Here is a 13,661-nt window from a genome sequence, read left to right on the forward strand (position 1 = left end):
AATGAGCTAGATGGATCCTATTAGATCTTAAACTAGGCCATGATGAGAACTCGAGTCTTAACATATGTTGTTATGCACATTAGGTGCTTGCTCTAGTTAATGTTAGGCTAGTACTAACGAAACCAGCTCATGTCTAAAATCACATACATATTGGTTTATGTTGTGGCTATGAAATCGTGCACAAAATCCTCCTTCTAGATAACTAACCTAAAACTATGTGTTGCTAACTTAACTCTAAGAAGCATGCTTATGTCAAAATCAGTTATGGCCTTCTTACAGCTATAGTCTTGCCTATTGGAGCCAACTCGAAGAGTGAGTTTGGTGGTAACTTTCTTTGAGATAACATCATGTTGGTCATTGATGAGATCATGTCACTTAAGGAGCTCAAGTGACTACTCAGCTTGGGCAAGACTTTGATCATTGTGATTCATAAAATCACAAAAAGAGATCCTACTCTTTGTAGCAGGTTCTAGAAGGGAAACCTTGTCATAGAATCACTAGTTGAGTTCTTATCCTTACTTTATAGGCACTATTAGGGGAACCCTCTCATACATACCTTCGAGATCCTTGCTAATGATACCCACAAATGGCGTTGATGGGCAGACTCACTAATAGCAAGATGATCCAGAACAACCACTTAAGCAATAGAGAGGTAGCCATACTCGTGGGTGTAGATGGCCTCCTCTTACGACCTCATGAGATACTTATGCATGGAATTCCCCACAATATGATAGAGGGGTTGATGGGGAGACTCAGTAGTCGTCGCAAGAACATCTAGAACAACCACTTAATCAATAGAGAGGTAGCCATATCAATAGAGAGGTAGCCATACTCGTGATGGGCAGACTCAATAGTAGCAAGAAGATTCAAAACAACCACTTAAGAAATAGAGAGGTGTCCATACTCATAGGTGTAGATGGTGGCCTCTTAGGGCCTCATAAGACACTTATAATTGGGATTCCCCACAATATGATATAGGGGTTTCTATTCTTGTCAGCATTGTTGTACCTCCACCATAAGGGATAATCTCCTTCCAAAAATGCCTTAGTAATTGGCTTTCTAATCCTCTTGGACCTATACTGGTTGATTCCCTATAGGCTTAGCACCAGTAGTGTTGAAGAACTGAGAGGAAGTCTACTTGGGTCTTATTACCTTTCCCATGATGCTTATTACTCTAATTGGTGGAAGTGGACTTGGGCTTGGAAGATTGGTCTTGCTTGGGCTTACCATGGTTGTAGTTCATCCCCATGCTCTAGGCTAGTTGCACAACAATCACCAATGTTTGGGGATAGAGGCTTGAGAACATCCTACTATGTCTATTGGTCTAACCCATACAAAAGGCACCCAAGCTATCATTATCTGGTTTTTTGTAATTAGATCCCTAATTGGGTGACTCGATTTTCACAGGGAACAATGAGTTACAAAGCCTGCCCTATAGGCCTTAAAATTCATCCTTAAGATGCTCTAGGTATTGAGGAGGCAAGAAGCAAGTCTTGAGATCCTCCACAAACCTAGCCAACTCACAAGCCTCCACTTTTAGAAAAGTATTTGTATGTTAACTATTCATGCCACCATATGCTATCATTCCCCATGAGGTGCAAAGTGGCTAACATTTTATTTTCTTTGTTGGATCTCCTAAATAAGCATAAAATATAAAATGAAGCAATGAAGCCAAGAATGTAAAACACTAGCATCCAATTTACCATCATATTTACTAAGTTAGATATCCTCTAGAAGTGATGGCAGTGAACCTATTGACAAGGGTTAAGGAGTTGGTTGTACCATAAGGAGGAATTGAAACTCCTATTGGCATTAACCCACCATGGTGCTAGGATGGTCATCCCACTCTCGGTGTTGTTGTTCTTCTTCTACTTTGGCCCTCTCAAGACCTACTTAATGGTTGACTTCAAGGGAAGATTGCAACTGCTCCATCTCGATGGCATGTTGGTGGCATGGAGATGCCATTGGGTACTCTTGCTTGCAATGTGAGAAGGAAGGATTGAAGTATTTGTTGAAATATCGCTATAGTGATTATTGCCCTGTATCATAGCCATGAAGTGAATCCTGGCAGGGTAAACAATTACAAGAAAGGATTATGTTGGAGATATGAGAGTCTCTAGTTGCTCACTCTTCACTTCAGACTACTCTTCTAGATTACTCATAGTAGGGGCAAGAGCCTTGGTGTTTGTACTCGAGCTCAAATAAACCATCCACTACGATGTACGGAAGACATATAGTAGCTTTTCAAAGGGCTAGAAAACCAACCAACCTTTTGAGAGATGGGAGACACTCTTATGTGTAGAGTGTGCTCCAAAGTCTAGTAACCAACCACAAAAAACCTTAGAAACAAAAAATCTCACCAGCTTTCTTTTATCAAAGGGACAAAAGACTTATACCAGGGCAAAGTGTTTCTTTGTAGGTAAAGTGATAACCATAAGTGTTGCTCTATAGGAAAAGCGCTAGGTTCTAGTCCTAGAGGTAAAGTGCTAGCCACGAGTGTTTCTCTATAGGCAAAGTTCTAGGTGCTAGTGTACAATAGGTCATAGAGGTGTGATTTGATGTCTTCATTCTCAGCCACATCTTTTACTTGAATTTTAGTTGTTTTGTTTCTTTCTTCTACATAATACAGAGAAATAATTTAGGATTCATGTGTGCTACATGTGTAATTTTGTTGCACTCTTCTTTCTATCTTTGTAAAATGTAGGCACGAGTGTTCTACAATTTGTATTAGAGCCTAGTGAACCTGTTTTTTTTTCCTGTTTTAGCACCCATGTTCATTGATTTCTTAGATAGGGTAGAGCACTTAGATTCTAGAAGAGCACAAGTTTGGGTTTGGGGAAAGTGAATATTTAGGTTCTCTTCATTGTACTTGGGTTGATTGGGGTATATTGTGATTTCCTATCCTCCTAAATTGTTACCTCATTGTGCTGTAGGGCTAAAATCCCTCACCTAGTCCTTGATCACTTGATATTTACCATGGATTTGCAACTCATGATTGACTTGCTTTGCAGCATAAAGGCCTCCATGGAAATGCAAGAGACAAAAATGGAGGCTCTATTTTCCCATCTCAATAGGATTGAGTCGGCACCTTGAGCACCTGATATCCTAGTATTCCGGATCTGGAATCGATAAGGGTCTATACTTGGGGCAAGTGTTGGACGATTCTGAGGATGAAGTGGTGGAAAATAATGTCTTTGATGCATTTTCGTCAAGGAAATGTATTCAAAGTAGTTCTATTACAGATCCATGCATCAATGTTATGCAAAAGTCATATAGATGAATTCTTGATGTAAAAGTGTGTAGTCTAATAACGGTTTTGTGTGCAAAATAGAAAAACATTTGAAGCAAAAGCAAGTTGAAATCAAGTTCAGGCCTAATAGCTTATTTGCAAGTTCAACCCTGTTGGGAATTAAACCCAGCCTATAGGTGTAGGCCTAATAGCTTATTTGCAAGTTCAACCCTGTTGGGAATTAAACCCAGCCTATAGGTGTAGGCCTAATAGCTAATTTGCAAGTTCAGGCCTAATAGCTTATTTGCAAGTTCAACCCTGTTGGGAATTAAACCCAGCCTATAGGTGTAGGCCTAATAGCTAATTTGCAAGTTCAACTCTCCTAGGATTTGAGCCCAGCCTACAAGTTTAGGCATGTGTGCACCATACACAACAGGGTTCCTAACCTGCATTCAAACTGAGGACATGAGAATGCAGCATAGACACCAGTTGTCTACAAGCTAGTTTAGATAGCCGACTCCTAGGTCTGCAGAGAAAGCACAACAAAAATCCCATATTTAATAATACAGAAGGTAGACCCATGCTTGTTACATACAACCTATGTGGCACATTCTTCATGACATAGTGGTATCGAGCTTTAGATACTCGAGTTAACAAGGATGTGTTCCTACACATAGAAGAGATAGCAATTTTGCCTTGCTTTGGATAGGCAATGGAGCCACACTGATTGAAGGTTACAATAATTAAATGCTTTAATAGTAAAACCCTATAGAGCCATGCCATAAAGCCACAAATAGATCATAATCATACCATTAACCCTACAGAAGCTAAACATCAAATAGTAAACCCTAAACACTTTGTGAATCATGCAACATTTGATCATTACTTTTACATCTATGGAGGTCATGAGCACTTAAGGTCCTGATTAGTTAGAGGACCTAGTGGCATTGTCAAATCATTATATGCTCCTATGAGTGGATAAATCTTTGTTTGGATCCACCGGTTGGCACCATGCATAGGAGGATACATCAACATCCCCACTACATCATATTATCCTATGATGAAAAGGTTGACTTACATTGCTTTAGAAGCACTCTTGCAACATGGGAGGTGGACCTTGCCCTCCTTGAGCATATGGACCAGAGTAAGAGAATGCTGGAACCTTTAGATCATTCCTAATCGACCATTCTTCGCTTGTAACATTAGAAGAAGGACTTCAAAAGCCTTTAGATTGTAGAGATGCACACAATGTCATCCTTAAGTTGCTAGCCTTATTTATTCCAAAGTGAGAAGCAAGCATCTGCAAGGGTAGAGGGGAGCCAATAGACAATCGTAGCTCTACTACCACCATAGGACTCTTTCTGCAAGAGCTACACCCCCATTAGCCTTGGGTGCAAGGCATGTAGAAGGCAGGGACACACAGGTGGCTAGTTTGTCTTAGTTGTTGTTGCAGGGCATGCAGAAGGTGGGGACATAGGTGGGTTTCATTACACATAGGTGGGTTTCATTACACATAGGTTGGCTTCAGTAGAGAACTCAATCTTCATCTCTTTCTTCAAAATGAAGCAGCTCTTTGAAATCATACAACACCTCCAGTAGGCTTGATTTTGAGCTTTGTGAGGCTTTTTCACAAGCAAAACTAGTGAGCTCATCTCAACAAGTGATAATAGCTCAAACCTTTTGTTTCTCCCTCTTTTCAACTTCGCAGTCTATAGCGTAGTGCAACTCTGTAGTAGGAGGCTTAGCTTAGCATCAGTGAACAAGAGTACGAGTTTGTAGTCATTTTGTTCTTAGATCATTGCCTTGCTTGCACAAGTTGCAAAGCGCTTCATAGTCGTAGTGCAGCAAGCAAAACCAAAGAGATCAGCTCTATGTCTAGAGGTAGATATTCAAAAGCCAAAGAGGTCAGCTCTATATTCAGAGGTAATCTTCAGATCACACTGGATACCATAGAAACAATAAGAAATTAAAAAAAAAAAACTTAACGTACCATATGGTTTCTTTTAGAAAGATAAGATTAAAAAAAAACTTCTAACATTCTCAGTTCATCGTGGGTTCAAGATCATAGAGCCTTGGAGCTCTTCTTAAGATATCGAGCTCAAGTAGTGCAGTGGCGCGCGGACATTGATGACCCACCTAGGTGATAGCTTCTGCAATTATATCACTGGCATGGTTGGTGATTATGTTCATATGCCACCATTGGATGACAAGCTATGTGAGAGCCACTTTGGAGTACTAGAGTTATGGCATAGTTATAGTGCCAGCTCATATAGTCGAGTTCACACTATGGACCGACCATTATATGTTATTGTAGGAGACTACTTTTCCTTTATGTATGTACTCTTATTTTTTAGTTATATGGTTGTAGAGAAGAGAGGAAGATAGAAGAAAATTCAGCCATGCATCTCTCTTGTGTCTTGTACTCTCTTCTGTGTGTGTGTGTTTGCTTGCAAACTAAAGCTCTCCCTCTCCCGCGCATTCTATTTATGGTATTAGATCTCTAGTTTGTTTGAGAACTAAGGAGGCAACAAGCAAGAGGCAATAACAAGTAAGCAAGGAAGAGGTACACGAGTAACAACATCATCATCTCTTCCCCTTCTTGTTTAGTGCAAACAGTGTTTACACATGTATTGTTGATATTGGTTGTATGTACATGTACTCTGGTGAGAGTTGGTGTCATACATGTGTTGAAGTACCACTCTGCAATAGTCATTGACGATACTACTATGTTATAGATTGCATACAAAAATTGTTTATTTGTAAGTTTCTAATTTCAAGATAATATGTCTGACAGACTCAATCAAATTATTAGTGAGAAGCTAGACCAGAACAACTTCCATTCATGGAAGTTCAGAATGAACAATTTCCTGATGGGGATAAAGGATTTTAGGACTATGTCGAAGGAGACAATGAGGAGCCTCCAGAGTTGTCTGAAGAGAATGCCACTTCACTAGATATAAAAGCATTCAAGGATTGGAATCAAGGTACAAGGAAATTCATGTATTGGCTTTTGATTAGTGTCATAGACACAATGATAGGACACATACAGTATGCCAACACTTTGAGGGTTCTTTGCTGAGATTGTTCACACATAGTTATGGGGTTTTCTTATTATTTTTACCCTTCATTTGATCGACACTCTACACCCCATCATGATCATCGACATCACTATGTTGCCTTTTTAGATCCCAATCTTAGGACGGATGCTCATACATTATCATCATGGCTCTATGCTGGTTATTCGAAGCTACCATTTTGTGTCATGGATCACATTTCTTTTGCCACATTCACACATAATTTTAGCACTTTGAGGTGGTCTAGGCCTTTAGATCCTCATTCACCGACTTCATGTTATGATGAGGCAGCCTATTCATGGCATGGGTGGATATGATAAGGTGGATGTTTATGCTAGATGGTCCACACACAAGATTTCATTGTATCATTGCTTTACTTCCTTCACATGGATGGCTTGGTATTGTTCGCATGGGATGATTATTTATTTGGCATCTTACATGAGTGTCCTACACTCTTGAGCCATTATGATTATGTCCCTAAGGAAGTGGACTACACCAACACAGATTCAGATGATGATCATGATAATGTATCACATCCATATACCTATGATGATGTATCTCATACCCATACACATGATGATGTACCATACAAACACACTTATGATGATATTGGTACATTTGCACATGATGATACACATGCACATGATGCTATTGCCATATATGTACATGATGATGATAGTGATTTGTGTGAATTGGATCACGTGGGCATGATAGCTTAGGGTTAGCTTGGGAATAAGACATGATGAATTGAAGGTGATGCTTTGTTCCTTGATTCATACCATTATGTAATGCACTAAGCAATAAAATATGATAAGAATATCAAGATAGAATAAAGGACTATATAGCAATACAAATCTATGTGTGATTCACCTCTACAATTATGTGCAATCTTATATTAGTGATTGTTTACAAGGTTCAGAAATTTGTTGTTGGCATTGGGAGAAAAGAGGCTTCAGAGTAGCTAGATTACTAACGTTTTCCAAAGGCATCACAAGCTCTTTATGGATAAGCATACGAAATTCAAGATTTTTGATTGGGTGAGATCTAATTTTCCTATTTAACTCCATAATGGATCCACATCCAAGTAAGCTCAAGTTGAGGTGGATCACACCATACCAAATTTTTGTAAAATTGGTACTAGCACATTTGAGTTAAAATCATTGGTTGGTGTGAAATTGCCAAAGCCAATGAATGGTCTAAGACTAAAGCCCTGTTTTGGTAATCTCTTGATTGGCATCGGTGTGCCTTCTTGCATGAAAATAGTATGAATCCACATGGTGTGCATGCATTGAGTAGTGTGCAGTATCACTCATGCGTGAATATTTCATCATGCGATGGGATTTTCTTTGATTATACTAGTCACGGTGTCATCTCAATTTGTGTAACCTTTTAATTTAGTAAATGATAGACCAATATATAAACTTGTTACCCATTACCTAGATTTTGTTAGTGTCAAGGGCATTCACACAACCTCATTTTGCATTCTTGCCAGCCATTTTCACATACCTCTCAACCTTCATTTTCTTGATTGCTCGTATACCCTTCTCACATTTTTTGTCCATGTCAAGCTTTTTTAGCAACCATGGTGGAGTTTAAAAAACTCATAGTGGTTCTAGATGTCAACACAACCTTTTATCGTCGCAAATGGCTAGAAAAACTAGGTTTGATACAACTCACACCTTTACCATGGAGGCCGATGACACAGCCTTAATGTTAATGAGCTACTGAATTTGTGCAAAAGAATGGTGTGGTGAAGATATCCACACTGTTGAAATTTGAGCATTGTGATGAGCTATGGTGGATCAAACACTAGAATCAACATCATTAACAAAGTGATTAGCAAATGATTAAGATGTAATTAGTGGATAATTAGCAAATAGATGAATGTAGGCATGGATACTCAAAAACTAGCAAATTCTCATTAGGGCTATGCCTCAATTTATAGAGTTTACATCAAGCATCAAATCCCATTGATTTCTCCACGATTCACTCCCAGAATATCTCCACCTCTTGCCTGATTCTCTCCACCTCTTCTCTTTTTCCCTGAATATCTCCCAGAATATCTCCACACTTCCTAAATCTTCTCATGCTACCCTTTATTCTTTGCCAGTAGATTCTTCTCACCTTTTCACAGGTTCTTTCACAATTACATCTTCTCTTTTACAGCCTCTAACCAAGGGCTTGTTCCCGCACACACCCTATTCACTTGTATATTTCAACATCTCCCCTCAAGTGAATAATCCTAGCACACCTAGACCCTATACCAAGTTTGCCTCCCCTTACTTGATAGTCCGCGACCAGTGTCTACACCTCCCCTCAAGTTAACTTAGCACACCTGGACCCTGTACCAAGTTTTTCTCTTACTTGATAGCCCGCGACCAGTGCCTCAAGTCCCTAAACTCCATAGTCCTTCACACTCTCTCTCTCTATGTGTCCAAGGCTACTATAAGTGCCCGCGACCTTGACTAAAGTGCTCACACATACATCTACCACGTGGCCTACATCATCGGTGGCTCAGAGGTGGTTTTACTTTGTTGGGGCAGGTTACATTGGGTTGTGGGATCTCTCTCTCTCTCTCTCTCAGAGATTTTCACATGGCTCCTCACTCTTTGGAGCCTCACATCTTCTCTTGTCGTGGCAGCATCTCTCCACGCGTCCGTCTCTTCTTTCAGTCTTCTTGGGGCAGCTTCTCTTCTTGTGGCAGCTTCTCTTCTCATGTCCATGTCTTCCTTTAGATCTTCTTGGTGTGGATTCTCTTCTTGGAAAGAGATATTCTTCTTCTTTCATGGCTGGGGCCATGAGCTTGTCCGTCAGGTCTTTTTGCTCCATGTGAGTAACATGTTTCAATGTTTTGCTGACAGTTCCTTTGGGTTTTTGATGTTTATCTTGTGTCATTATGCAATGCAAACCCAAATTTATGCGGGAGGTCTTACCTCTTGCCTTATTCTGGACAAGGGCAGTGTCTGATTCCATTTTTACACTGATGTAATGTGCCCAATACATAATGCGTATAGCATTCATTCTCATGCACATTCCAAATGCAACTCTGGCTGTGAATAATCTTGATTTTGAGTGAGATTTACAGGCATTAACCAAGGGTTAAATGCAAAATGATGATTATCACAATTTTATCAGCACAATTTTACCAGAAATTACATTAAATCAAGGGTAACCAATTTGTACGGGATGGTTGGAGTATCAAACCAACTCTGAATTGCAATCTGAAGCTATAGGGATCTGTATCAGATACCTAATGGTTAATTTAATTCCTCAATTGCACCAAAGTATAGTGATTAGCACTGATTAATCACTGATTAGCAAATTAATGCTCTAGTTTGTGTGCAAAAAACAGAGTATGCGGGGAGTCCAGATCTGGTGCCTTACACTTCAAATGAGCTTAAATTCTTTCAAAGGCATCAATAGCAATGAGTCTAGTAGAGGATTAAGCCAAGAAACACAAGATTTGACCAAATATTGAAAGCTTAATCTCTGTTTTACCAAAGTCACCTGCAGATTTGATGAAGAGCTTGGATCTCACTGTAGACTTGATGAAACTGAATTCTGTCTTCACCAGCTTGTAGAGCATGCTTGAATACACCTTGGGCTAGGATGAATTAGAAGCATTTGATTTGATGAAGGAAAGATTTGCAAATTACTCAAAAAAAACAGCGCTGACGAATTTTACGATTTCTCCTCAACGCCTTCGCGGTTTGTTGTGCTGTTTTGATGAGCTTGTAGCCAAGTGTGTTGGCTACCATATGCTAGAAGCTTTTGCCCTAATTGTGAGTGTGCAAGCTGAATGGAGTCCTCCACTGGCTGGGGGTGAAGGGGCGAAGTGAAAAATAACTAAAATTTGGATTATTTCCTAATTATCTACTAATCTTGATTAATTAACTAATGGGCTCATAAACCTGATGGATTCTAGGCATGGCTCTGATACCATGTTGAAATTTGAGCATTGTGATGAGCTATGGTGGATCAAACACTAGAATCAACATCATTAATAAAGTGATTAGCAAATGATTAAGACGTAATATAATTAGCAAATAGATTAATGTAGGCACGGATACTCAAAAACTAGCAAATTCTCATTAGGGCTATGCCTCAATTTATAGAGTTTACATCAAGCATCAAATCCCATTGATTTCTCCATGATTCACTCCTAGAATATCTCCACCTCTTGCCTGATTCTCTCCACCTCTTCTCTTTTTCCCTGAATATCTCCCAGAATATCTCCACACTTCCCAGAATATCTCCACACTTCCTAAATCTTCTCATGCTACCCTTTATTCTCTCCCAGTAGATTCTTCTCACCTTTTCACAAGTTCTTTCACAATTACATCTTCTCTTTTACAGCCTCTAACCAAGGGCTTGTTCCCGCACACACCCTATTCACTTGTATATTTCAACACACACAAGGTTCATACATCTTTACTTCAAAGAATGTGGCAAAAATATTTCATTTGTCCTTAGAGGGAGCCATTGATGTTTCTTTTGCAATAGAAGAACATATGGAGTTCTATTTTGGCTCCAAGGCGTCTAGCAAGGAGTACAAGTTGAATAATCACATAGAGGCCCACGATCAGTTGCATTTTAGGTTCATCATTGAGAGTGATTATCCTCACTGATAACGTCACATATATATGTCCAAGTAGGCTTTAGAGTTGTACCAGTATACATTCATAAGAAGCCTATTTATGTAGGTTAATATATAGGGGAAGATCAAGAGAATTCACCACCTTATATTTCTTACATCACAATATGCCAACTGGCAGCATTGGGTGGTGAGAAGCCACCATTACAACAACTTTAGGTGCAACAGAGAAGCTGTAATTTTAGAAGAAATTGAAGAAGGCACACAACAAAGAAGAGCTATCAGACAAAGGAAAAAGTAAGGACAAGGCATCTGAAGTAATAGAAGAGTCAGAGAAGATGGTGGCATCAGAAGTCAAACAAGATGATCCTCCAAAAAATCCTATTATATCTAAAGAGATTTAGGCCCCGGCTCTCCCCAAACCCTTCTGACAAGTTACAATTGTAACCCGTTGTAATAGACAAATCAAAATTTGTTATTTTTTTCAGATTATCTTGATGCTTTCCTGCTACAAGCTACCTACAATTACATTTCAAAGTGCGTAGATACAAACAATGGAGGACAGACATTGGCAACATATAAGGAGGCTCTTCAAAATGATTTTGATTCATCTAGAGCAGCCAAGCTCATGGAATTACCAAAAATTTAGAGTAAGGTGGTAATCTTGTAAGTGAATCAAGTGGCCAAAGATAAATAGCTGAAACTCTCAGAGAGGATGTTGAGCAAGCTAATGCTAACAATGCCTAAATGTAAGAGGAGATCCTAAAATTTTAGTAGATGTTTACAAGCTCGGAGCTAAAATGCAAGAAGTTAATGGAGCTACATCTCTTTGATATGACACATTAGGAGGATATAGCCAGAGAGGTAATTAGGCCAAACTTTCTTCTCATTGGTTCTTGTGTTCGATATTATTGCTTCTTCTTGTCGGCTACTTCTTATCTCTTGTTTTTTTCTCTTTGGCTTTGCTCTTGGCTCTTTAATAGATCTTTTAATGTGGTCTTGAGTTTCATTAGTGCTGCATGATGCTTTGTATTTGATTTCCTTATGTGTCTTTGATGCATTGAGTGTGGATGCCATGTTATGTGCTATGGTCATCTCATGCTGTGCTTTGGGCATGCTTTGGATTGTGGTTTGTGCATCCATGATTTTCTTTGTGAGGTGCTTAATTTACCAAGTGTGTAACACTTCCCAAAATTTACTTATTAATTCTTAATACCATGTGGTTGTTTTTGTTTTAAGAAGGTCTTACAATGAGCTTTATCAAGTCTCTATGGCAGTGGCTAATTTCATACAAGAATTGGCATGTGATTTTCAAGCTTAAGAAGTTGAAATAATGCAAGTAATTTGAAATTATTAGAGTGAAATGAACTGATATTGGAGAGGATTAAAATAATGTAGGTTTCCAAATCTTCAATTTTGGCTCTAGTTGATCTCAAAGTTAACTAATTAATCATTAATGATAGTGATTAATGAAATCTAAAAATTACTATAGAATTATATCTTCTTATAGAGCTGATATCTCCTACATCCGAAATCATATTGCACTCAAAGTTCATGGGATGATAGAACAAAATATGCTCTACAACTTTGTAGAAGAAAGTTGTACCAAATTCTACACTGCTTTTGAGAACCAAGGCTTTCTTTAGGCACTTGTTTTCAGTAGCCCAAACTTTTAAGCAACCACTCTTAAGCTTATTACTCACTAAATATGGACAATTAGTGGCTATAAATCTATGAGGAGCTTAGAAATGAAGTTTATTTACTACCTCTAAGAGGATGTGAGAAATGATTAAGAGAAGGAGAAATGGAAAGCTTCACAAATTGGAGCCACTCGTAGAGTGAATGATAAAAGATGAGATTAGTAATGGGATTGGTGAAAATACAATATAGATAAAGCTAATAGGAAGTGGAAAGATGAGGTTGGAGAAGCTCAAGGGGAAAGGGGAGGCTCTAATACCATGTCAAGAATTAGACATGGCACCTCAAGCATGGTGTGCTTTTGCTAATCTAAACCCTAAACTTGATTAGGGTGGACTAATCTAAGGTGGGTGCAGCCTAATTACACACATGATGATAAAAACGATTATGCTAAATAAGCTTAAGACTCAAGCACAATTGAGTCTTAAGCTACAAGATGAGTTACAAGATTGAGACTTGTACTCATATAAAGAGGCTTGAGATCTTACTTCATTTGGTAATTTGGAAGTGTAGATGTTTAAAAAAATTATTTATCTTCCCAAATTATTTCTTATAAGCAAGTTTACCCTTCTGCTTATATAATAGATATTAATTTTAAACATCCATTAGATAGATCCGGACTTGGATATAATCCAGATTCAAGTTTAATTTGGGAAGTTACAATTTTAGATTTATTATCTTTTATCCAAATAATCCTCATCATGTAGTGCGTTTGAGTTTTGCTAGGATAGACTACCCATTTGGTGTGCCAAGTGTTCATTTAGGAAATTACCCTTAATCTTATTAGCTACTTATACCTTAGCTTAGTGGTAGCTTAGGGAAAAGACTCACATGGTCATGAGGACGAATCAAAGGTGATTCTTTTTTCCTTGATTCATGCCGTCATATATTATGCCAAGAACTAATAGATGATAAGAAAATCAAGAGAGAAGGAAGGAATGTACAACAATATAGAGCTATGTGTGATTCATCTTTGCAATTCTGTGCAGTCTTGTATTAGTAAGTATTGTAATGTTCAACAATCATGGTATCGCATAATCTAGAATGTATGAATGATAGTTTATAA

The sequence above is a fragment of the Cibotium barometz genome, chromosome 30 (genome assembly GCF_041138505.1).
Source record: "Cibotium barometz isolate CiBa-2024 chromosome 30, ASM4113850v1, whole genome shotgun sequence".
Classification (NCBI taxonomy): Eukaryota; Viridiplantae; Streptophyta; class Polypodiopsida; order Cyatheales; family Cibotiaceae; genus Cibotium; species Cibotium barometz.